General features: G+C 40.1%; 1 protein-coding gene across 1 annotated transcript in view; it reads left to right on the top strand.

The window, feature by feature from the left end:
- The first annotated feature begins 1,748 nt into the window (after positions 1 to 1,748).
- frs3 (fibroblast growth factor receptor substrate 3) overlaps positions 1,749 to 23,938 on the top strand; it is a 30,294-nt gene continuing 8,104 nt past the window's right edge. Inside the window, exons 1-2 of the mRNA XM_028796623.2 lie at positions 1,749 to 2,090; positions 18,519 to 18,641. The gene's annotated coding sequence lies outside the window, so the exon portion shown is untranslated. The remainder of the gene's footprint in view (positions 2,091 to 18,518; positions 18,642 to 23,938) is intronic.

Raw genomic sequence — 23,938 nt, 5'->3', positions numbered from 1 at the left:
AGATCCTCAGGTGGTTGAGACCTGCCAGAGGAGGACAGAGCCACCTGGAGAAGCGGGTATAAAAGATGCTTCGAAACCGATATGTTGCAGATACAGCACACATTTTGGATGGATCTCCTGGCTGGTAGAGTCCATCTGGCTGGGAGTGTGGTCGCCAGCGAATCTCACAGGGCTGGTCAATATTGGGCATTCCAAGTTGCCTCTGAGAGGGGTGTGAAAATTGATGAAGCAGCTGGGAGATGTAGCCAAAGTAGTCACTAAGTGCCATGTCTGTCAACACTGATTTTGATGCTGCTGTTTTTAACCGACTTCTCTGGTTGTCCTGCTCTTTCGGACAGTTGAGCACATGTATGAGATATAATGTGTTTGTGGTTAGCAGAAACAAAAAGTGTGCCATCACAGAAAAAAGGTTTGTGAAACACTGGACGACGGTGATGTATAAGAATTCTGTGGTCTTTGGTGTCACATGCTGTTCTAGGATCTCCTAGAACAAGGGTCCCCAACTTCAGTCCTGGAGGACCACCATGGCTGCAGGTTTTCATTCTAACCCTTTTTTTAATGAGTGCCCTGTATGTGCTGCTAATTAACTTCTTGTAAATTCATTTCAATTGACTTATTTTTAAGATTTGTTCCCCTGAATTTCTTCATGGTTCCTCTGATTTGCTTCATTTCTTTCCTTAAGTGGCACCCAAACAGAAATGAAATCTGAAGTGAGTGAGCCAACAGAAGACCAACTAAGTCAGGGCCTCAAACTCCAACCAATTGCTTCATTAGGCTCTTATTCTTGTTGTTAATTAAACCCGTTCTTTAATTCTGTAGCCTGTTGCTACTCTCATTGTGCCATAGCAGACATTTCTGAAATTGCTAATTTTCTCTTTTCTAAGAGCACTCGTAAAATGTTTTGGGGAACTGAGCACATCAGCATTCCTGAGACTTTCATCTTTCTTTGTTTTCAGATATTGTGTGATGGGCACAGGTGAACTGGTCCTGCGGTGGCTTGTTTTCTGTCTCATTATTGTTTGGTTGTTAATTAAGGAAAAAAAAGAACTAAGGGGCCTGAGTCAAGCTAATTAAGGAAAAGAAGTTAATTAGCAGCAAAAACTGGTCACTAATTAAGACGATGGTTAGAATGAAAACCAGCAGCCACTGCTGCCCACCAGGAATGGAGTTTGACATCCCTGCTATAGTTCATCAGTAATAGTAGTAACAGGTACCACCGATTCGTTAAAGTTGTCTATGACACTCAAAAGTTCAGACATGCCACTGATGGACACGTTGTTTTGGCTCATTTTTTAATGTAATTAATTTTAATACCATAATTTAACAGTTTTCTGCGCTTTACAGTTAGTTGGACTTTTTATACATTGTAATACAACTGTATGTTTTTAAGAAATCAGCATTTTAATTACATAAGAAATCAGACGAACAAGACCATTTAGTCCATCATGTTTAGGTAATAGCTAAGATGTCCCAATATCTAATCCAGATACATCTTTAAGGTTATCAAAGTTTCTGTTTCAACTACGTGTCTCTGTAGTTTGCCCCAGATTCCCACAATTGCTTCATTTAGAGTACAGAATACTGTACTTTGTTGTAATTACAAAGTCTTCTCACGTATCTTTTCTTAACTCGCGCTTCCCGGCGCTACGATTCACTCAACAAGTGTATGTGCAATCGCCACCTAATGGCAGCAATGTGGCGTAGCATTCCTCGCGCATCCCCAGCCGCGCTCCCACCGCCTCCTCGTCCTCCTCCGGAGCGGTCCTCCAGCCTCCTCGTTCCTTCTTGCCGCTCATCTTCGCTCGTTGGCTGCGTGTAAACTCTGACCCCATTGACGGCAAATGTCAACCTGAGGCCTTTAGTCTTGCTTTCTCTGGGAGGTGGGGAGTGCAACAAGAAGGGGAAGACTGGTGCTGGTGGATGTGTGCGCTCGAAAAATCCTAGAAGAGGAAAAGCCGCACAGTCGTTCCACGGGCGCACCCACAACTCGGCGAGAGTCAGCGAGCGGATCGAGGGCTCGAGCTGGCCCGAGACACAAGACAGCCGCACACCGGGAGCTGAGCTCCGAGGACCGAGACGATGTTGCACATGTGAGTTCGGCTTTTAATTTGCACCCAAGGATGCTACGGCAACACTAGTAAACAGTATGGGAGCAGGAGGGGGTGTCAGAGGCGCTTCACTGGGGCAGGCAGCGAAAAAGCACTGATGTGGGGTTTTTTGATGTTGTGGTGTCACTAGGGAGAGGGGGCGGGGTTGCTAGTAGGCTTTCAGCTTTTTTTTCTTTTGCACATCGTGATGTTGACCGCCTTGCTGGGTTTGAGATCATTGCCTTTTTTTTTTTTTAGCACCGCGTGTACTACACTAACAGACATAGATCTCGTGCAGTGAAGCCCCCTGCACGATGAGCTTCGAGACCGCCTGGCAGCCGGCCGAATGCAGCTGGGCACAAAGCAGGCGGGCGCCAGGCTGCGGTGCCTTTGTAATGTGCGGTTGTGTGCAAAGTAAACAAGACAGACCGTTTATTTATTTTTTTATTTCAGAATTTTTCTTCAAAGGCACCACCATATCTTCCTGTTTGTAGATCAACATAACTCCTAAATAAACCCTAGCTCCCTGATTGGATGCATATCACACCCGTCTGTCCAGTGTCAGCTGCCCTTGCGATTGCACACATGTAGATGAGCTGGATGGCGAGTAAGGACTGGACTTTTATATTGACGTACATGCTTCTAGCGCAAGGGTTCATAAACTTTTTACTATAATGACCCGAATTAGAAAATCGTTAGTGCACTAGGACCCAAGAAGAGGCTTAGCATCTTAAAGATTTCTAGTGCCGCACGGACAAACGACGACTAGTCATAAAGAGACAAACAGTAATGGCCAAATAATTAAAAAGTACCTATTTTTGTTTTCTTTCGGAAATATTTCTTATGGAAGATTAAAATTATGGGGGTGGGTAGGCTTGCTGGTAGGGAGATTTCGACTAAAGTATTTGGCAACCCTGTTAATGTGTGGTCTTGAATCGAAGTGCAGTACACTCGGAGAAGGCACTAAGCGAAATGTAAGCCACCAAGCGAAATACATTACGTTTGCTTTTAGTTATGATCTGCGATTTATGAACATGAAGTAAAATGCAGTGTGGTTTTGTACTGCTTTTAAAACTGACATGAAATTGTGCGCTGTAGTGAAAAGCAATCAGACATTTGGTTGATAGGTTTTTAATTGTGATACGGTAAAACGTGCCAGAATAAACGCAGCACGTACATTGGGTTGCATTTAATTTTGGCACGAGTAATTTTCAATAATTTCTCACGTGATTATTAATAAAAGATAAATGTTGGAAACACACCTGTTTTTATAACAATACTGCAGCTTTGTAACCCGCTTTTCTAAGCATGGTTGTGAGGAGGCTAGAGCCGATCTCAGCAGGCATTGGGTGCAAGGAAGGCACAATCCCCAAGTCAAGATGCCTGTCCATCTCAGGGTGAACACACAATAGGTACAAATTAGCTTCGGCCATCAACCTAACCTATATGTCTTTGGAATGTGGGAAGAAACCAGAGCACCCAGATTAAACTCCATGTGAACATGAGGAGAACATGCAAGCTCCAGACAGGGAACATCAGGCTTGGGCGGAGTGGTGGCTCTGAGGCTAGGGATCTGCACTGGCAATCGGAAGGTTGCCGGTTCGAATCCCGTAAATGCCAATAGGGACTCTGCTCTATTGGGCCCTTCAGCAAGGCCCTTAACCTGCAATTGCTGAGCGCTTTGAGTAGTGAGAAAAGTGCTATATAAATGCAAAGATTTATTAAAAACAATTCTCATCATTCAAAACAGAAATAAATACCTGCCATATGTCACCACCAGTGGAAATGCGTCTTGTAAGCTTTAGTAAAGCTGAGAGAGAAATTATTAAAGGGCACCAAAGTGTTTTCGATTGACTCGTGTCACCATTTAAAGAATGTATTAGATCAAAAATTAATTAATTGATGCAGCTCACTTAGGTGGCATTAATAAGTTTTTTTAATAAAAATAACTTTTTTCAAGTGAGCTCTAGCATTAACAGTACTTTTTTCTACATTAGTTCGCAAATAATTAAACAGACTCTAGTTTCCATTTAACAATTCAATTAACTGTTTTTTTAATTTTTTTTTTATTTTAAAGCTGAATTATCGGTAAAGTGTACTGTTTGTATTTTATATGCAAGATAGGATAATTTGGCGAATGGTTTGAAATGTTTAACTGTACCAACTGACATTGTGCTGAATGTCTACTGCTTGTTTTATTATTTTGGAATTTTCAGGTGTTGTTACAGTTGTCAGTGGTCTAACAAACACATCCTTTACACTACCAGTAGACAATCATTTATTGAACCACTTTAAAATACTGTCACAAGAAGGAAATCTTCCTCACTGAAGCACAGTAAACTTAATACAATTTATTCTTTGCACCTCTGTTACAGATTCATTGTGTGCTGTAAAAACAAATCTACCGTGAGCCTCTGGGCAGTTATTCATGGTCATTAAAACTGCATTTAGCATTTAATACTGCCATGGCACTATGTATTGTATATGCACCCACCTGATTCCCTTGCCTTCATAACTCCTTGAAAATCATTTCATCCTTGTTCTGTCATTTTCATTTTGACATTTGAATCTAGTGCAGTGGTCCCTTCACCTCACATACTAGTCAGTCCCTCCTTTTGCCTCTGTTCTTATGCATGTGTTAGCTGGTAGTCTTCTCAGTTTAAATGTTTAGTAGGTTGTGAGATGCGAAGTGGGGAAACATGTCTTTTATGTTCATGCTACAGAAACAAAAGCTGTCTGTGGCGTTGTCACATATTGCCGCAATAAATAGCGAGTGGTTTATCTCTGCACAGAATTGTGCTAGAATTAACTGGGCCAAATTTACAATACAATCTTAGTATGACTCACCACAAACATGTTAGGGACCAAAGCCATAGTTTAAGAAACACTGCTTCGGATGATATTGGCCTTTTATGGTCCACTGAACTTTATCTTTGAGCTTTTCGGATTTGCTTTTCCTTTGTCTACTTTCTGCTGATTTAGAACAAGAATGTCCAACTCTGATCCTGGAGCAGGGCCCCAGTGGCTGTAGGTTTTTTTTCCTGCCACTTTTTAAATCAGTGACCAGTTTCTGATGCTAATTGCCTTGTTTATTTTTTCTTTAAAGGGACACTCTACCCAAAAATAATATATTTTTTGTATGTTACTTACCCCATGTATTTTGTATGGTGATTAAGAACAATTTTTAATCTCCTGCTTCTCCTAGAGAAAGGACATAACGAGTTTCAAAGAGAACAGGACCCAATGGTGGTTAACTCTAGACAACAGCAAATGAAGAAAAAAACATCCATTGAAAAAGAAAAAAAAATCACAACTTGTGTCACATAATCTGCATGTTCGTTATCCATTCTGATGCTTAGGTCATTCAAAATACATGCATTTTTCTAATGAATTGTTATTAATACTTCTGAATAACTCTGCATAAAAGATGAATAAGAAAGGCACATTCCCATAATACTGTGTGTTTGAATGAAAGATCCGGTTCTCCCTGTTGTTTGTTAAGTGATGGTTGAAGTGGCTCCCCACTCACAATGTAAAGCGCTTTAAGTAATGAGAAAAGCACTATATAAATGAAAATAATAATAATTATTATTATTATTGGTCAGGAATCCTGTCTTCAGTTCTGTTGCACAGTATTATAGGAACATTCTTTTGCTCTTTCTTTTATGCCGAGTTAACCAGAAGTACAGTACCAGTCAAAACCTTGGACAAACCCAGAAATTTTCATGTTTTTAATAGCAACTAATACTACCTTTATCCATTAAACTGATTTAAAAAATACGTCCAAGGCATTCTAGTGTTTCCAATTGCTATTACTGCCTGAAGTAACTGATATAACTACAAAGACCAACTTTCAGCACCTATTCATTCAGCTCCCTTAGCTTATCCTTAATTTGTCATGTTTAAATACTAATTCTTTATTAGAGAAACCTTTGTAATTGCATTAGCACCTCTGAAACTTTTTATTCTGTTCACCTGGATTGCAAGGTACTGGAATTCCTAGAGTTTAGTTCTGGGTTCAAAATTGGCCAAATGTTCCATACCATTCCTAAGCGTGATTGTAATCCCTCCCTACTTCCCCACTGGCCTGCAGTCACACTGCACTGAAAGTTCTGGGTCCAGGCACACTTTCGTCATAACAACGCGACTTTGTGTAAAACCAAAGCAAGATCTGCACAAATGAGGGACAACATGCATGCCAAAATGATTATACTTATGTTTTGGAGTCATGTAGGACAGGATAATGTCAATGTCAATTTATTTATATAGCACATTTAAAACAACATAGTAATGCTGTGGCCAAAGTGCTTTACAATAATTGAATAAAAGAAAAACAAAACAACATAAAACATAAATAGAAATAAAATATATGAATGTAAAATAAAATACATAAAAAATAGAAGTAATGTTATATAATCACAAAGAGGAAACCATCAGTATTACTGAAGGTCACGGAATGCAAGTGAATAGAAATGAGTTTTTAGTCTTGTTTTGAACAGTTCAATTGTAGACGACTCCTTTATATGATGAGGTAAAGAGTTCCACAGGCGAGGCGCAGCATCTGCAAAAGCCCTGTCCCCCTTGGTTTTACACTTGGTACGAGGGACAACCAGAGACAGCTGACGAGAAGATCTAAGCACTTTAGATGGCTGATGTAAAACACACAGTTCAGATAAGTAGGCAGGAGCAAGCCCATGTAAAGATTTAAAAACTAGCAGCAAGATTTTTAAAATCAATTCAAAAACTGACAGGCAGCCAGTGTAAAGAAGCTAAAGTAGGAGAAACAGAGTCATACTTTCTTGCCCCAACCAGAAAGCGAGCGGCAGCATTTTGGACCAACTGTAACCTGTGTATCAGGGATTTGTTAATCCCAGAATACAGCGAGTTGCAGTAATCGAGGCGAGAAAAAATAAACACATGAGTAGCTATCTCAAGATCCCTAGAAGATAAAAAAAGGCTTTATCTTATCTAATAGTCGAAGTTGGAAAAAGCAGCTCTTGACTACATAATTTACTTCTTTCTCAAAAGAGAGGTTACTATCAAAGGTAACACCAAGATTGCGGACTTGAAGTTTGAAAAAGACAGAGAAAGAGCCAAGAAGTCCAAGACCAATTTGGGCTTTAGCTGAATGCTCTACCCTCTTACAGATGTGCAGCACAGTGTTTTGCTGTTAATCATGCTGCACATACAAGAAGGTTTTTACAGAGACAAATGGTATTAAGGGAGGAATTTGCAGCTTTTCTTGACAACTAAAACTCATATTCATGTGTAAGGTGAGGGAAAAAAAAAGCTGTTTTTAACTGAAATGGTATTGAATGAAAGGAGAATTGCACTATCTGACTTGTTTTATCAATGATGTTGTGTCTGTTTTCCATGCTCAAGCACGTTTAGCGATCACACTGTTCCCAAATATTAGTGAACTATGCCCTGGTTCACCTCGTCCAAGCAGAACAGGGTATGATGTGGTTGGCCCAGCAACAGTGTGATCACACTAGTCAAACGAACTAGACTTTGTGGGGGTTGCATGCGGACAAATGTGCTCTGGCACAGAACGGATTGCCAGTGTGAGTATACCCAAAGAAGCAGAGTATCATAGAAAAAGCACTATATGGAAATGAAATGGGCAGAAGAACACAGACATTGGAAGGAAGATGACTGGAAAAGTGTACTGTGGTTTGCATTCTGGAATAATCTTTTCTCTGCTTCAGTTGATACTGGTATTTAGTGTGTATTTAAGGAACTGAGAACCTGTGCGGCATTTGTTTCTCAAGCTACAAACTCTAATTTACAGACTGCAGTTTGTGTGCGTTTTTCTTTTACTATTCATCATCCAGCATGTGTTCTGTTAGGGTAAACAAGCTGTCGTTGATCTCCCCTTATAAATTTCTTTGAGTGTGTTAGTTCATGTAGACGTGTCTGCACTTGTGTGTGCCTCCGTTTATGTATGTGTATATTTAAATAAATTATACACCTATATTTATGGCAAAAATAAGGCAAAAGATCTTAAAAAACTGTTTATGCAAAAATTTTTCAAACCAATATGCCTGGTCCTATGATTAAATGGAGAAGACTGCAAAAATCCAGGTGAAATAGAATAGTTCCTATGGAAGTTATCATTATACATAGGCCAAGCTTCTTTTAAAGGAAATGGATCAAAAACAAAATGCCTGGAGCCTGTAATAAGACAAACATGATACACATTCTTTGGTAAAGAGAGATCAGTATTTGTTGGAAGTGATCTTTGTACGTAGGTTTACGTGGACACACATCTAGACACCATGCTAAAGTCAAAATTTTTAACGTTTTTCAAAGATTCAGAATCTGAATGTAACTCAATAGCAAATTTTTGACCCCATCACTAGGCTTCCCTTTACATAGAACTTAAAAGGAACCATTAAGGGACATGAGTCTATAATTTAAAATTAAGGCAAAAGATGTCAATTAGCATTAAAGTAATTTAATTAAGAACATGTCACAAAGAAAAACCTGTAACCACTTCAGCCTTTCAGGATTGCAGAAGGTGAACAACCCTGGTTTAGAACATCTGGTTTGCATGTGGAGTTGGAACTTTGGGAAACTGATATGGCAGCAATTGTATGCCCTTCCAAAGCAAGCATATCTGCAGATTACACTTCAAATATTTTTGTATGTTCAATAGAAAAATATTCCTTTTTTAAGCCTATGAGAGTGGACCCTGCCCTTTATACCAGTTGTGTTTTACATTTGGATAAGCCCAAGAGAGCTGAAACAACACTATTTAAAATACAAGTTAGATTACAAATTAGGAGTTCTTTCTGCACCTGTTGAATATCCAAGTCCATCAAACTTTTTACGTAGTACCTTTCTAAAGTGCAGGATGGTAATGGGCCAATTTTAGAGTATAAGTAAATGTTAAATATCAGTGGATGAGTGTCAGCTTATATGGATCAGTAACATAATTAATGGGGCAAATGAATTTCTAGATGTCTCTGTTAGGTCAAGTCCTTTCTGCTTGTTTGAACTAATTCAATGTTTACAGCTAACATAATCAAGTATGTTGTGGCTTTAGGCAGAGTAAAGTGGGGAAACAACTTTTAAATGCAAAGAAAAATAATAGTCAGAGCTAATCAGAGAGTATTACCAAAAAGACTAATCTTCTACCAAATTAAAATGACTACATGGTGCTTAAAGTCTAGAATCAAGAGTTAGTCAAACCACAAGTTAAAAAAAAAAAACCTTGAAAGAAATTTCTTGATATACTGTTTTTTCATAGTAGAGTCTTAGCTTTACTTGAATAACATAGTGCAGGTCAGTCGTGTCCCTGATGATGGATGATGCAAAAGCACCCTGATTCAAAATGGCAACACTTGATGCAACCAAGTAAAGAATGTTTTAAAAACAGTGATTTTGTAGTAATTTGTGACACTGCTACACTGATCATGCACTTAGACATGAGTAAATAATACTAGATTTTGCCATTGCTCTTCTACATAGTGTTTTGAGACAGTCAAGATGAAGTATGGAGGACTGTCTGTGAAAGAAAAGAAAACAGTTTAGGTGCTGAAAGAAAAAAAAAAAATCCAGATTCAGTCAGCACCACAGCACAGAAATTGGGCAGAGCAAAATCGGATATTAGGAGTATCTTGAAAATAATTGAAACTGCTGTTGTAGTTATCATTCTATAAAGAATAAGGGCACAAAAATGTTGCATAAGCCCGTTTCCATGCTCACTTTGAGATGTATAAAAATAAAGTTGGCGTAGTGCCATGCTCATTTTCATGGCATACTCACACCATGTGTACACACTTTTCTGCTTGTTTTTGCAAACTGGCAGCACCCAGCGTCAAAGCAGTGCTACTATTTCTGTGTCGTTTCTCTTTCTTTTTTAGATTTGCATCAATTATGTGGGTTTTATTAAATGCACCGAAATTAATTGCCTATCGCTTACAAATTTAATTCACTTGATTGTAATCATTCTGTAACAGTATAATGGTGCATGGAATGGCAAGACCATTCCAACTACCACAGCTGCTTCAGCATTCTTAGAAGACATCGCAAATGGGAGAATTTGAAGAGAGTGCTTATTTACAGATGATGATGGCTGACTTCTAAGTCAATTTAGATCTCCACGAGCTATCCTGTTGGAGCTGTGTGCAGTTAGAATACTAGGATTTATACTTGATATCATTTTTATGATGAAATGCATTAAATACTAGGATTTAAGTGGCACAGCGGTACAGATGAGCTGGCGCCCTGCCCAGGGATTATTCCTGCCTTGCGCTTTATGCTTGCTGGGACTGGCACAACCCTGGATGGATAGATTGAACAATTTAAAATGTATACCAAAGATTTTTCAGTATTCCTTAAAAATTTCGTAGAATCGGTGTTCTAAGCTTACAGCTGGTTTTACATTTATTACAGATACCTATTGTGTGGTGATTGGTTGCGTGGAGAAAGAAACGGAAGGACAGGAATTGGGGGTTGGTATATTTGACAGAGGCAGTACTTCTGCAATAAATTATTCCATCCAGGGTTGCACATGCCACAATAAGCATCTTGTGTGAGGCAGGAACAATCCCTGGAGAGGATGCCAGTTTATCGTTACCACTGTGCCACCGTGCCCCAACATATTTAATACATGCTTTAATGCATTTCATTTTGAAAATATCAAGTACACATCTTATTATTCTAAAATGTTCAGAGAGCTGTAATATCATGAATGTAATGTATTCTGTATGGCGATCACTGCCTCTGCACTTCTGTTGGCATAAGAGAAAGCCCGTTTAAGAAGCATGTAGTGTTTAACGACTGGGTATGGAACACTTAGAATAATAAGCATTTAATGTGCGTCTTTAGTTACGATGAGATTTGAGAAACTCTAGTAAATTAAACATCGATTTTAAGATGAAGTTTACCACATTCTACTTTAATGAGAAAGTAAAATACAACATTAAAGTGGAAATTTCGAGGTTAAAGTCAACATTTTAACTTTAATCTTGACATAGACCCTTTTTTCCCCCACTGTGTCCCTGTTTTTTTGTTTTTTTTCTTATCTGTGGCCGTAATATGCTTCTATATGACACTCTGGACACTCGCCTTTTCACATCGACTTTGATATCTCACAACTTTTTTTTTTTATTTCAGGCAATATGCGGCATTCTGGCCTTGAACTTTGAGTGTCTTTGCCATGTTGTGACTCTCCATCAGTTTACTTTGATGTTTATACCACTGCCTAAGCCAGCAAATAGTATGTTTTTCCTTGCTTCCATTCTATATATTTTTTTTTTTTACATGTGCTTTTGCCATTGTGTTTTAACAAAACACTGAATGGAAGGGGCTATTTATATTGATTTGCATATTCAAATATGCAAAATTCGGGGAGTAGTTGCGGTGGGGTTGTAGGGACGTGTATTTGTGTTAAAATTAATGTTGATTGAGATTTATCAAGAGGAAGAGCGTGGAACTTTGCTTACACATACTGTAGTTTTATGCATTTGAATTTTTTATGTGTACACCATATTTTAGAGTGAAGTCTACGGACGTTGTTATACATGTGGCCCCAAATTTGCTGAGCAAAAAAAACTATAGTTGATGACATAACAATGATCAGAACTGAGAAGAAAAGTTGAAGTCAAACTGCTACTGAAATTGAACACACCGTACAGAGTTCGGTGGTGATGAGAAGATAATTAAAATTTGTGAAGGATGAAAGGGACAGAATGTATGAAGACCAAACTAAGATGCAAACCTCACATCAGTACCAAAAGGAGAAGGAGCAAATTAGGATTTGCTACTAAGTATAGTGGTTGGACAGATAAGACAAAGATTAACCTTTAGCAAAGTTGACCCTATTAACCGAAGAACTTATGAAAAGAAGAAACTGCAGATAATCCAAAGTATAGTATTGTTTAATGTAAGTGAATGAATGACATGGTGTCCTTTAGAATTGGCTCACTCATTTTTATAGATAACATGATTAATGATTGTAGTAGTTGAATGACCCCAGAAATGGTCATTAATGTGGTGTCGGTCTGTGAAGAACAAAACACTTCCAGACTTTTCAGTTGGAGTTTCATCATATGACAAGACAACAACCAAAAATATACTGACAATGCAGCCAGTGTTTGGAGTTAAAGTGGAAATTTATGAGTCTGTCCAAGTCAGTCTGTTGCTTTGAAATCATAAGTGTTTTACTCATAAAATTTTAAATAATTTAAACAGAGAATAAAGCACCTTCATGCTGCCTATAATATGTTTGATATAACTTTAATGTACTTTTAAATTTGATTGTACAATGACTTACACTCACCTGAACTGGATGAGTGGAGCACAAAATGGACTTATCTATATTACTAAACCACAGTTTAATTTATGCACGGAGGCACTGAAACGCAGGCGCACTGCGCTCAAACGCAGCGGCTTCCCACAGTCATTAGGTGGCGCCCACTTCAGACACACGAGAAGCAAACACGTCACGGCTCCACAATGAAAGAGCTCATCTAACGGAAATACAAAAGGAGCCCGTATGGATAGACACAATGAACGAACGCAACAACAATGAATGGAGGCGTCCACACAAAGGATCCGCTGTAGTACAAATGCGCCGCGGCGCCCCAGAGTCAAATGCAACGGCTTCCCAGATTCAGTAGGTGGCGCCCACTTCACGACCTGTGAACTAAACATGAGGTAAAGCGTGCACGCCAGGTTCTACAGCCGCCCGGACGTGACCGCCCACTCCTAAACTTGCTGTCCTCCACTCTGCCAGCAGTCGGTGTCAGCAAAGGCAACGGAATCACGTCTCCACAAAACGAAACCGCCTTAGTACAGATATGCTTATTTAATTAAATGACATTTCCCCAGACGCACCCACCCTCCATGATATGTCATCCATCCAAATATCGGATGGAACAGAAACTGATTGCCATTCTTGGATTTACGATTTTCTAGAGAATCGCGGGCTTACTTGTTAATCATATATGCAAAGAAGTAAAATATTAATTTCTTGAACACTGCTTCTTATCTCAAATTTAAATTTCTTGTGCACATATCAATAAACACAGTTTTAGCTTTTTTGTCCCAGTAATAAAAAAAGGAAGTGTTTTATTCTACTGTAGACAAGTTTACAAATAAAAAATAGTATTTCTATGAGGCATATTTTTAAAAGATGGATGTTGTATTACAGCATGCATGTATTTATAATGTAGCTTATTACATACTGCTGTTGCTGAAAATTAGATCTTATATAGTAGTTGTCTTGAAATGAAGATGATAAATTTACAGCAAATAGCAATATACAGTGCCACCAACTATTATTTGCAACACTTGTAAAAAAATTAGTAAGAAGGGTTAGAAAAAAAAAACAGTTTGCTGAAGAACCGTTATCTTGCACTGAAAAAATGAGAAACATCTGACTTTTAATTGATGCAAGTTCATTCAAAGATAACAAAGCCCTCATCAAGAAATTAATATTTTTAACAAAAACACATTTGCCCCAATTGTTGGCACCCTTGGAAATTAATGTGAAACAATGTAACTGAAGCATGTTTCCCATTTAAATTGGACATTGTTAAGTTGTTAAGGGTGCCAGTAATTATGGAGGGCATTGTAAATAGTATATTCACATACTAGGGACACATTTAAGTTATTGATAAATCAATCAGTTGCATCTGATTCAAATTCTGAAATCCAAAAAATAAATCGTTTACACATGATTTTTTTAAATAAGTCGTCTGGACTCATCACAAAGCTGTTAGTGTTTACCACTTTTCACAGCAACGCATAAAATTAAAGTATTCTTACTTTACAGATAAATTGATGTCCAGTTTTAAATTAGCTTCCTGAAGACAGTATCAAGGCATGAATCACTTACATCAAGTGTGGTAGTCATCTATGTTTTATATTCATAATATGAAATCTGCTATTGGAAGATATTTACAGTTAAATTAAAATCTTTGTGTCTGTGAGAGACTTTATATAAACCTGTTATGTAAGATGAAATATTCACTACCCTAGTTAAGGTTTGTCAGAGTTGGGCCAGGAGCTCAGTGCCTAAATGATGAAATGTGGGATTTGACCTAGCACTTCGCCACCCTGCTGCACCAATAACCCTAAATATAATATATACTTTTACAAAATCATGGATTCAGAAAGTATTCAGACCCCTTAACTTTCATTACACTTCGTGTTGTAGATTTATTTTAAATGAAATACAATTCCACTTTTACCCAACAATATACACTTAGTAACCCATGATGAAAGTTTCCATAAGCATTTGCAAATTTATTAAAAAGGCGGCACGGTGGCGCAGTGGTAGCGCTGCTGCCTCGCAGTTAGGAGACCCGGGTTCGCTTCCCGGGTCCTCCCTGCGTGGAGTTTGCATGTTCTCCCCGTGTCTGCGTGGGTTTCCTCCGGGCGCTCCGGTTTCCTCCCACAGTCCAAAGACATGCAGGTTAGGTGGATTGGTGATTCTAAATTGGCCCTAGTGTGTGCTTGGTGTGTGAGTGTGTTTGTGTGTGTCCTGCGGTGGGTTGGCACCCTGCCCGGGATTGGTTCCCTGCCTTGTGCCCTGTGTTGGCTGGGATTGGCTCCAGCAGACCCCCGTGACCCTGTGTTTGGATTCAGCGGGTTGGGAAATGGATGGATGGATGGAAATTTATTAAAAATCAAACTGAAATTTGTCATTTATGTAAGTATTCAGACCCTTTTTTTTTTTTTTTTTTTTTTTTTTTTGGGGGAAGTCCAAATTGTGGTCAGGTGCATACTGTTTGCTTTACTTATCCTTGAGATGTGTCTAGATCTTGTTTGTAGTCCACCTGTAGTAAACTAAATTGATTGGACCGCATTTAGAAAGGCACACACCTGTGTACTGAAGGTCCCATAATTCACAATACATGTCCAGACAATGATCAAGCCATGAATTCCAGGGAACTCACTGCAAAACTCAGATCAAACTGTAGTGAGGTATAGATCAGGGCAAGGCTATAAAAGAGAGTTCCCAGGAGCACAGTGGATTTAATTGTAAAATGAAGAAGATTCAAACCACTGCATCTCTTCCTAGAATTGGCAGTCCATAGATCTGAGTGACCTGGAAAGAAGGGCCTTGGTCAGAGAGGTGACCAAAAACCCAATGGTCATTGTAACAGAGATTCAGAATTCTCTTCTGAGATTGGGTAACTCTTTAGGAAAGATAACCATCTCAGCAGCACTCTTAAATCGGCTCTTTATGGTAGAGTGGCTAGACCGAAGCCACTTTTGAATAAAAAGCCCATGACAATTTAAAGGACTCGGAGCATGAGGAAAAAGATTCTCTGGCCTGATGTTAGAATGTTTGTTTCTGTAATAAGTTCGTATAAAACTCGTTTTAACAAACCTCAATCCGGAGTTTACAACTTATCCAAAAGACAGCTCTCCACCACAGAACACAATATCCTCGCCAGAGGAATGAAATTCAACCACAAAGATGCATCCGACATGAACTTCCTAGGTTCCCTGGAACACATCTTATTAACTGAGAAAATACCGACGGAAAACACACAAGAATAAAGGTGTAGCATTGCCAGCCAGTTAAACACAAGACGACCGAACACACACATTTCGACAGAAGAACAAAAAGCTCTACAATCGCTATGGAATGATAATAATATCATTATCACACCAGCCGACAAAGGAGGCGCAACTGTCTTATTAGACAAGGGACTATACACCACAGCAATGGAAGAAATGCTTTCAAACACTGACACTTATCAACAGCTGAATAATGACCCAAATAAAACCACGCTTAACAGAATAAACACCACTCTGACCAAGTTCCGAAATAACAACCGCCTAGATGCACAGAATTATTACAAAATGAAATGCAGCGATGCTAACTGCTCTGAATTTTACGGACTCCCAAAAATACATAAAACACCACTGAAATTCAGACCAGTGGTCAGCCTAATAGGTGGACCAACTTACAACTTGTCAAAAAGAATTTTTTCCAGATACTCAAACATTTAACTTATGACTTGGAATATTCGGTGAACAGCGTTGAGTTGGCATTGCAACGCTTGAAAGATGTATCCATCGCCAAAGATGAGGTCATAGTCTCGTTCGATGTTGTGTCGCTATATACCATGATTCCGATTCATCTAGCCACAGAAACACTATTAATGAGACTGAATAGTGACCCCACTATAGAGACAAGAACTAAGCTATCCACTGAAGACTTAATGCACCTAATATCACTTTGCCAAAAAACTCACTTTCATTTCAATGGCAAATATTACATTCAAAAAGAAGGCATGCCAGTGGGATTGCCGCTATCAGGACTCCTAGCGGAACTGGTAATGCAGAGATTCAAAAATGTGACTCTATCCCATTTCACACCCATTTCACACCCAAAATGTGGATATGCTATGTAGATGACACATTCGTCATATTAAAAAATGACCAGCTGAATGAGTTCTACAACCATATCAACACAACATTCCCTGCAATCCAGTTCACCATGGAAAAAGAAATGAACCGACACATCAGCTTCCTGGATATCTCCATTGAAAGAAATAACGACGTCACCCTGACCACTAGTGTATACCGTAAGGAATGCTATGCAGACAAGGAAGGACTCACAATCGCGGATCTATGCACATACAAAATCAACAGGACATACGTTTGTTTAAGTGGGACAATGTACAAGTAAGATTTAAGGCCAGTACTAAAAGTGCCAGAGAACTGGCTAAATCTTGGCTATCAGACAAAAACGCCATTAACAGACATTTGGACATAAACCCAGCATATGCAAACTTAATTAGAACATGTTCATAATAAATAAAACGTTACGACCTGTACCCCCCAATCCCCGCCCCCAACTAATTGTGCTGTATATTGCCTTTGATTCTTGTAAGTCTAAGCATTATCCTCTGATGAAGGCTCCTGGTAGGGGCTGAAAGCTCAGGAATAAAAACTACTTTGATATGTGATTAATTTTTCTCCCTTTGTGGATCTCCAGCTGCTAATATGCAAACCGTATCACAGACCTTTGCTTCCATATATATATATGTAGCAATATTTGGTGGGAACATGAACATTCCCTTTGTCAGATACTTTTATTGGCTAAAATAGATAAATGAGAAGTAGAATTAGTCCATTGGTTATACTGTATCAGTAATCTAAGAAAGTTGGTCGTCACATGTTATGTAACCAAAAGCTGTAGCCAGTTTATTCCTCCAGAGTCATCCCCACTCTTAATTTTTATTTATGATAAGTTCAATATATGGGAATGACAAAATATTATTTCATATGTTTACAGTTAACTTAAAAATTTGCCCTTATTCACAATTTTTGGCAAGCTAAAAATTCTACTTTATGTACTTGAAAGTTTGGTCCATGCATGTGTACTACTTCGTCAAGGTGGCCTGTGATTCTCCAGAACATACTAAAAAAACACAAAGTAGTGTGTAACATAAAAAATTCTATATAGTGAGAAACACAAAAATACCATATAATGGGCACATAGAAATTTATGAGTATGTCCCTATATTTTGAGCTAAGACTAGCTGGTAGTGGAGCAGCGAAAAATAAAATTACGTCCAATTAAAAATCCAACTGCTGTGTGCATACTTTACTTTTTAGGCCACCAACCCCATCCCCCCTCTGCCCCAAATTACATCACGATGCAGTTAAATATTGAAGACCCTGTTCTAGTGTCAGTAAAGATAATAATCAAGGAGAAAAACAAATTGAGAAGAATTAGTATCTTAAAGTTATCAATGTTTGAAGGAGTGCTAAACAGCCCAGCCAGTTAAGTGTAGCTGTACTACGCATTATAGTCAGACCCCCCAATGCAGAGAGTATTAATAGCAAAGATTTGCCATTATGAGTAAATCACAATTTATTACCAGTAAAATTAAACTTTTGCCTATGACAGTTAAACATTTCTCTTCAACATACAGTCTCTGACAGTTCCTTCCAAATACATTGGAACATGACTGTACTGTCCCATTTTGCCAGCACCTGATGTTGCTTGTCTGTGGCATGTATTCTTTTCATATTTGTTTCAGTTTACAGCATGGTGGTCAAGTCCAGTTAGTTTCCCTGCTTGGAATGACATCTTCGTTCGATTAAATGTTTTTAGAAAGATTCTCCTGTTTTGGCACTCATGTCTTTCCTGCAGTACAATTTTTTCCAGTCCAGTGGGAGGCTACAGGAGGCACCATATCATATGCATGCAAAATCATTATTGATTTTATGATACACACTGGAATTCTGCTTTATTTAATTGTCCTCCTTGAAGGTCTGTCTGTGTCCAACTACAGAATATACCAATTACATTCCTTTTGGTGTGATGATCTCGGTAACCCATGTATGAAAGTGTGCTACACTATTCAGCTGCTTCTTCATTTCTGTACTTGGTGTGATAGTCAGACCAAGGATTTAGAACATTAATGCACTTGTCTTTGTTTCTGCTCACAGATGAAAGCTGCATAGTTGCCATGGATACGCAGTTTGAACTGATACGTTGCTTTACACCATGACACCCAGTAGAGGATTCAGGAACTGAAGCGGGGATCTCGTCCCACTGATGGCCACGACTGGGTAAGAGATGCCTTGACATGCTGTGACCTGTACCAGAATATAATTGAAGAATGAGCCACATGTAGATAACCTTTTTTGGAGATTTATGGCCCATTGGCATCTCTTGAGCCAGAGTTAATTTATTAACAAACTGTGACTTACAGGCAAATGAGTTGGACTCAAAAGTACAGATTTTAAAGGTTAATATTGACTGGTTACTTGCTGTATGGCCCCAAAACATGTCATTTAATTTAGAAATGTGTATGTCTCTAGAGAATTATACCATACTAAAGATGACCGGCAGTTTGAGATGGTTTTCATTATGGAATGTTTTATGTAAGTTACAGATTGCTTAATAAGTGAGAGGCAACTGATGCATAAAAATAAAACTTTATATTAATCAAACATTCTTATAAACAAACAACTTTCTGGTCATGTTCTTTTATTTTATAAAAATGGCTTTTCCCCTCCTTTTTGTCATGTTGTGATAAGTTTAGATCCAACAGTGTCCAGTCTCCATGTTTTCTGCTGGGGAAATTTTTAACACTGCTATGTTAGAGCACTGCCTACCCAGTATTTAAATAGATTCTTTTTCAGAATTACTGTTTTTCTTACCTCAAAAGTATCTGCCAACAGTGAAAGTGTTTTCTTGATACAGAGTACTGTACAATAGCGTATAAACTTCAGACAAAAAGAATCATGTCTAATTCTGTACAGTGTTTCAGTAGACTGGGTAGTCTGTCTTCAATGAATTAGTTTTTGTCCAACTAGTCCGACTATCTGTAATGTACAGTGGGTACGGAAAGTATTCAGACCCCCTTCAATTTTTCACTCTTTGTCATATTGCAGCCATTTGCTAAAATCATTTAAATTACTTTTTTCCCTCATTAATGTACACACAGCACCCCATATTGACAGACAAAAAAAAGAATTTTTGAAATAGTTGCAGATTTATTAAAAAAGAAAAACTGAAATATCACATGGTCCTAAGTATTCAGACCCTTTGCTCAGTATTTAGTAGAAGCACCCTTTTGAGCTAATACAGCCATGAGTGTTCTTGGGAAAGATGCAACAAGTTTTTCACACCTGGATTTGGGGATCCTCTGCCATTCCTCCTTGCAGATCCTCTCCAGTTCTGTCAGGTTGGATGGTAAACGTTGGTGGACAGCCATTTTTAGGTCTCTCCAGAGATGCTCAATTGGGTTTAAGTCAGGGCTCTGGCTGGGCCATTCAAGAACAGTCACAGAGTTGTTGTGAAGCCACTCCTTCGGTATTTTAGCTGTGTGCTTAGGGTCATTGTCTTGTTGGAAGGTAAACCTTCGGCCCAGTCTGAGGTCCTTAGCACTCTAGAGAAGGTTTTTGTCCAGGATATCCCTGTACTCAGCCGCATTCATCTTTCCCTCGATTGCAACCAGTCGTCCTGTCCCTGCAGCTGAAAATCACCCCCACAGCATGATGCTGCCACCGCCATGCTTCACTGTGGGGACTGTATTAGACAAGTGATGAGCAGTGCCTGGTTGTCTCCACACATACCTCAGTGCAAGACACATGACAGCCCGAATGGAGTTTGCTAAAAGACACCTGAAGGACTCTGAGATGGTGAGAAATAAGATTCTCTGGTCTGATGAGACCAAGATAGAACTTTTTGGCCTTAATTCTAAGCAGTATGTGTGGAGACAACCAGGCACTGCTCATCACTTGTCCAATACAGTCACCACAGTGAAGCATGGCGGTGGCAGCATCATGCTGTGGGGATGTTTTTCAGGTGCAGGGACAGGACGACTGGTTGCAATCAAGGGAAAGATGAATGCGGCCAAGTACAGGGATATCCTGGACAAAAACCTTCTCCAGAGTGCTAAGGACCTCAGACTGGGCTGAAGGTTTACCTTCCAACAAGACAATGACCCTAAGCACACAGCTAAAATACCGAAGGAGTGACATCACAACAACTCTGTGACTGTTCTTGAATGGCCCAGCCAGAGCCCTGACTTAAACCCAATTGAGCATCTCTGGAGAGACCTAAAAATGGCTGTCCACCAACGTTTACCATCCAACCTGACAGAACTGGAGAGGATCTGCAAGGAGGAATGGCAGAGGATCCCCAAATCCAGGTGTGAAAAACTTGTTGCATCTTTCCCAAGAAGACTCATGGCTGTATTAGCTCAAAAGGGTGCTTCTACTAAATACTGAGCAAAGGGTCTGAATACTTAGGACCATGTGATATTTCAGTTTTTCTTTTTTAATAAATCTGCAACAATTTCAAAAATTCTTTTTTTTGTCTGTCAATATTGGGGTGCTGTGTGTACATTAATGAGGGAAAAAAGTAATTTAAATGATTTTAGCAAATGGCTGCAATATGACAAAGAGTGAAAAATTGAAGGGGGTCTGAAAACTTTCCGTACCCACTGTATCATTACTTACATTAAAAAATTTACCACAGCTGTTAACATATTCAGTGAAAATTACTATTTCAAATCTCAATTCTAATACAAAATGAGCAGTACCTACAGAAGTTTTTTTCTAACATGTTTGCAATCAGTGTATAATTATTCACAGAAACCTGATTTCTAAAACCCATATAAACCTTTGTTCTGGCTAGATAATTTAGGGTTTGGCTTCTGAGAAACCTGGTTAACAGAAGTAGATTTCTCTGCAAGTAACCTTGATTTTGGGGCCATATGTATAAACCCTTAACCAGGTTACCTATAAGGATTTTGTAGTCTGTGCATGTCCGTTGCACCCTGTCATCTTGCACATGTATTTATATCGCACATGCTTTCAGAAGCCATGGTTAGAAGCATTCTAAAAATAAATTTCTAGAGGCAAATGTTCGGGAGATCGCACCATTCCTTCTCCTGGCTGAAATAGTCTGTCTCAATAATCCAGAAATTGTTACATTTAGGTTGATGAGCTGACCGTACAGTGCAACAAAATCTTGAGAGCAGTAGGGTAACACATTAAAAGTAACATGTGTTATATAGTTAGGTTACTTGTTATTTTAGCTGCCCTGGGTGTAAGGCAAGAAGCACACATACAGGATCCTTTGCAGAGCTCAATCACACAGCCAAGCAGAAAAGAGTATGTTTAGTCAAATTAACACTTAATTTTCTTGTGTTTTATAAATAATCTTGGGCGTTATGCTAATTTTCAGAATCATACAGATGATTGATGATGCTGACTCATTTTGTGAACAGTTTAATGACGTCAAAATATTTTTACAGAGGAGAACTCCAGAAGATTACTTGCACATTTAAACATGCATTTTTAAGAAACCGGGTTTCTGCCTTAAAGATGTGGCCTGGAGAGGGTGCTCCTGCCACCCAAACCTGACACAGACAGAAGCAGGACACAAGTTCAACACACATGGTTTTATGTTTTCATTGTGGGAAATGCTTTCCCTCATTTCTCACATAGACAGCACAGTTCAAAGCACTAAAACAATACACAAGACACACTTCTCTTTCTTCTTTTCCTTTCTCTTCTCTCACTCTCTACGCCTCCACTACTCCTCCTCCAGCAAGCTTTGTCCACCTCTTCATGACTCTGGCTCCTGGAATAGTGGAGGCTGGCTCCTTTTATACTGCACCCGGAAGTGCTCCAGTTGCTTGATGACCTTCTTCCGGCAGCGGTGGAATTGCTGCCACACAAGGCTTTCAGCAAGCCACAGTACTTTCAGCAATCCCTGGAGGTGCCCACAGATCCCAACAGGGCTGTACCAAACTCCAACTCCCAGTGAGCCCTGTGGGAGTCAGAGGCACCGCCTTGCAACCCAGGGTGGCTACCATCTATAGCTCCCGGGGAGGTAATGCTCTGAATATGTTCTTTTCCCCCCAGTCCTTTCAGTATAGAATAGAGGAGTTCCGGCCAGGGTCACACTGCCCCTCCCTCAGCTGAACCTTGTGGGGCGAAGCGCCCCATCCCGTGAGGGCTATCTTTGTCCAGGATGGAGAGTTTACATAATCCAGTCCACGCCTCCGGCCTGAAATGAAAAAACAAGATAGGAGCGGGAAGGCGCTGCACTGACGCCGTCTCCTGCCATCTGACAGTGTCCTGAATAGACAGCACCTCCAACTGTTACCCGGAGAAGGACACTCATAGCATCGCCGTACCCCCCTGGTGCCCATGACTGGCAGGAATGAAAGCTGGATGGGAATTCCAGCTCCGCTTTGCACCTAGCCAAGGTTGGCGCTTCTAAATACCCCTGCTCACATGTTGCACTGTTTGGAGACCTGATCTTCCTTTTCCGGGTCTTCCTTGTGTTTTGGGATGCAGCGACAGTCTAGATCTCCCTATGGCAAGAAGAGAGACCCTGTGCTGTCTGCGTTCCCTTTGACTTATGTGAAACTGGGGTGGTGCACTCTGGCCACTGGCACATACAAGCTGCCCCCTTTCGTGCACCTATGCTGTTTTTCCACGTCCACTCTTAAGGGTTGTGGCTACTTGGCACCTGGTATTATTTACTTTCAGGGCCCCTTTGTTCTGCACCTCTCTTTGCTGTATGGTATGGGCGTCACTCACCTGTACCGCCACATTTACATAGGTGGAGAATCCTGAGCCGCGCTTCCTTAAATACTCTGATGCCATCTTCAGGGATTCCTCTGCCATCCTCTCCAAGCCCTCCATCGTCTGCCTGGGAAGACGGACTACCTGCAAACAAGACTGCGCGGACTGGAGTACCCTCTTCAGCTCACATACAGCCGACACCAGATTATATATTTTGGCTGGACGTGGACTCGGGCTTCACTCATCCTTGTCCATCAGCCAAAGGCCATTGCGCCTGCATGCCTTCTGTACAGGCCTTGTCAGGTGTCATTTTCGGCTCAGGGTGAGTGCTTGCCAGCTCCACGTTTGCTAATTTACCGGCAGGATTCTGGCACACGCCCTCTACCCATTTACTTGCATCAGGGAGTGCGGCCTAGCCCTCCACCATCCCTCCTCTGATCTGCTCTATCGGGTTGAGACTGCTCTAGCCTTTGTCTTTTGGCGAGCAGTGGGCCCAGATCATAATCGCTCTCCTCACTCTAGCTTGCCCATCTGTCGTCCCATGGATCGACATGCTTCACCACAGATGTGGATCTGGACATTCGAGGTAGGAACAGACATGAAACACTCCCGGGGCAAGTCATCCCTGTGGCCAGCACCTACCTCATTGTGGATCCTGTCCACTAGAGCCTGTTTTTTTCCAGGTGGCTGGCCTCTTCCTGGCATGCCAAGCCGATCATCATTGGCGATGGTGTGCGTGTGGCCGTCCGCTGCCTTTGGGCCTCGCCTGGCCTTCTTTTTTCCCATTGGCGCGGGGGCGGTGTTTCAGTGAGCCT

This window comes from Erpetoichthys calabaricus, chromosome 3 (assembly GCF_900747795.2).
Source record: "Erpetoichthys calabaricus chromosome 3, fErpCal1.3, whole genome shotgun sequence".
Lineage (NCBI taxonomy): Eukaryota > Metazoa > Chordata > Cladistia > Polypteriformes > Polypteridae > Erpetoichthys > Erpetoichthys calabaricus.
The sequence above is the reverse complement of the archived record's forward strand: the minus strand, read 5'-3'. Positions and strand labels throughout refer to the sequence as shown.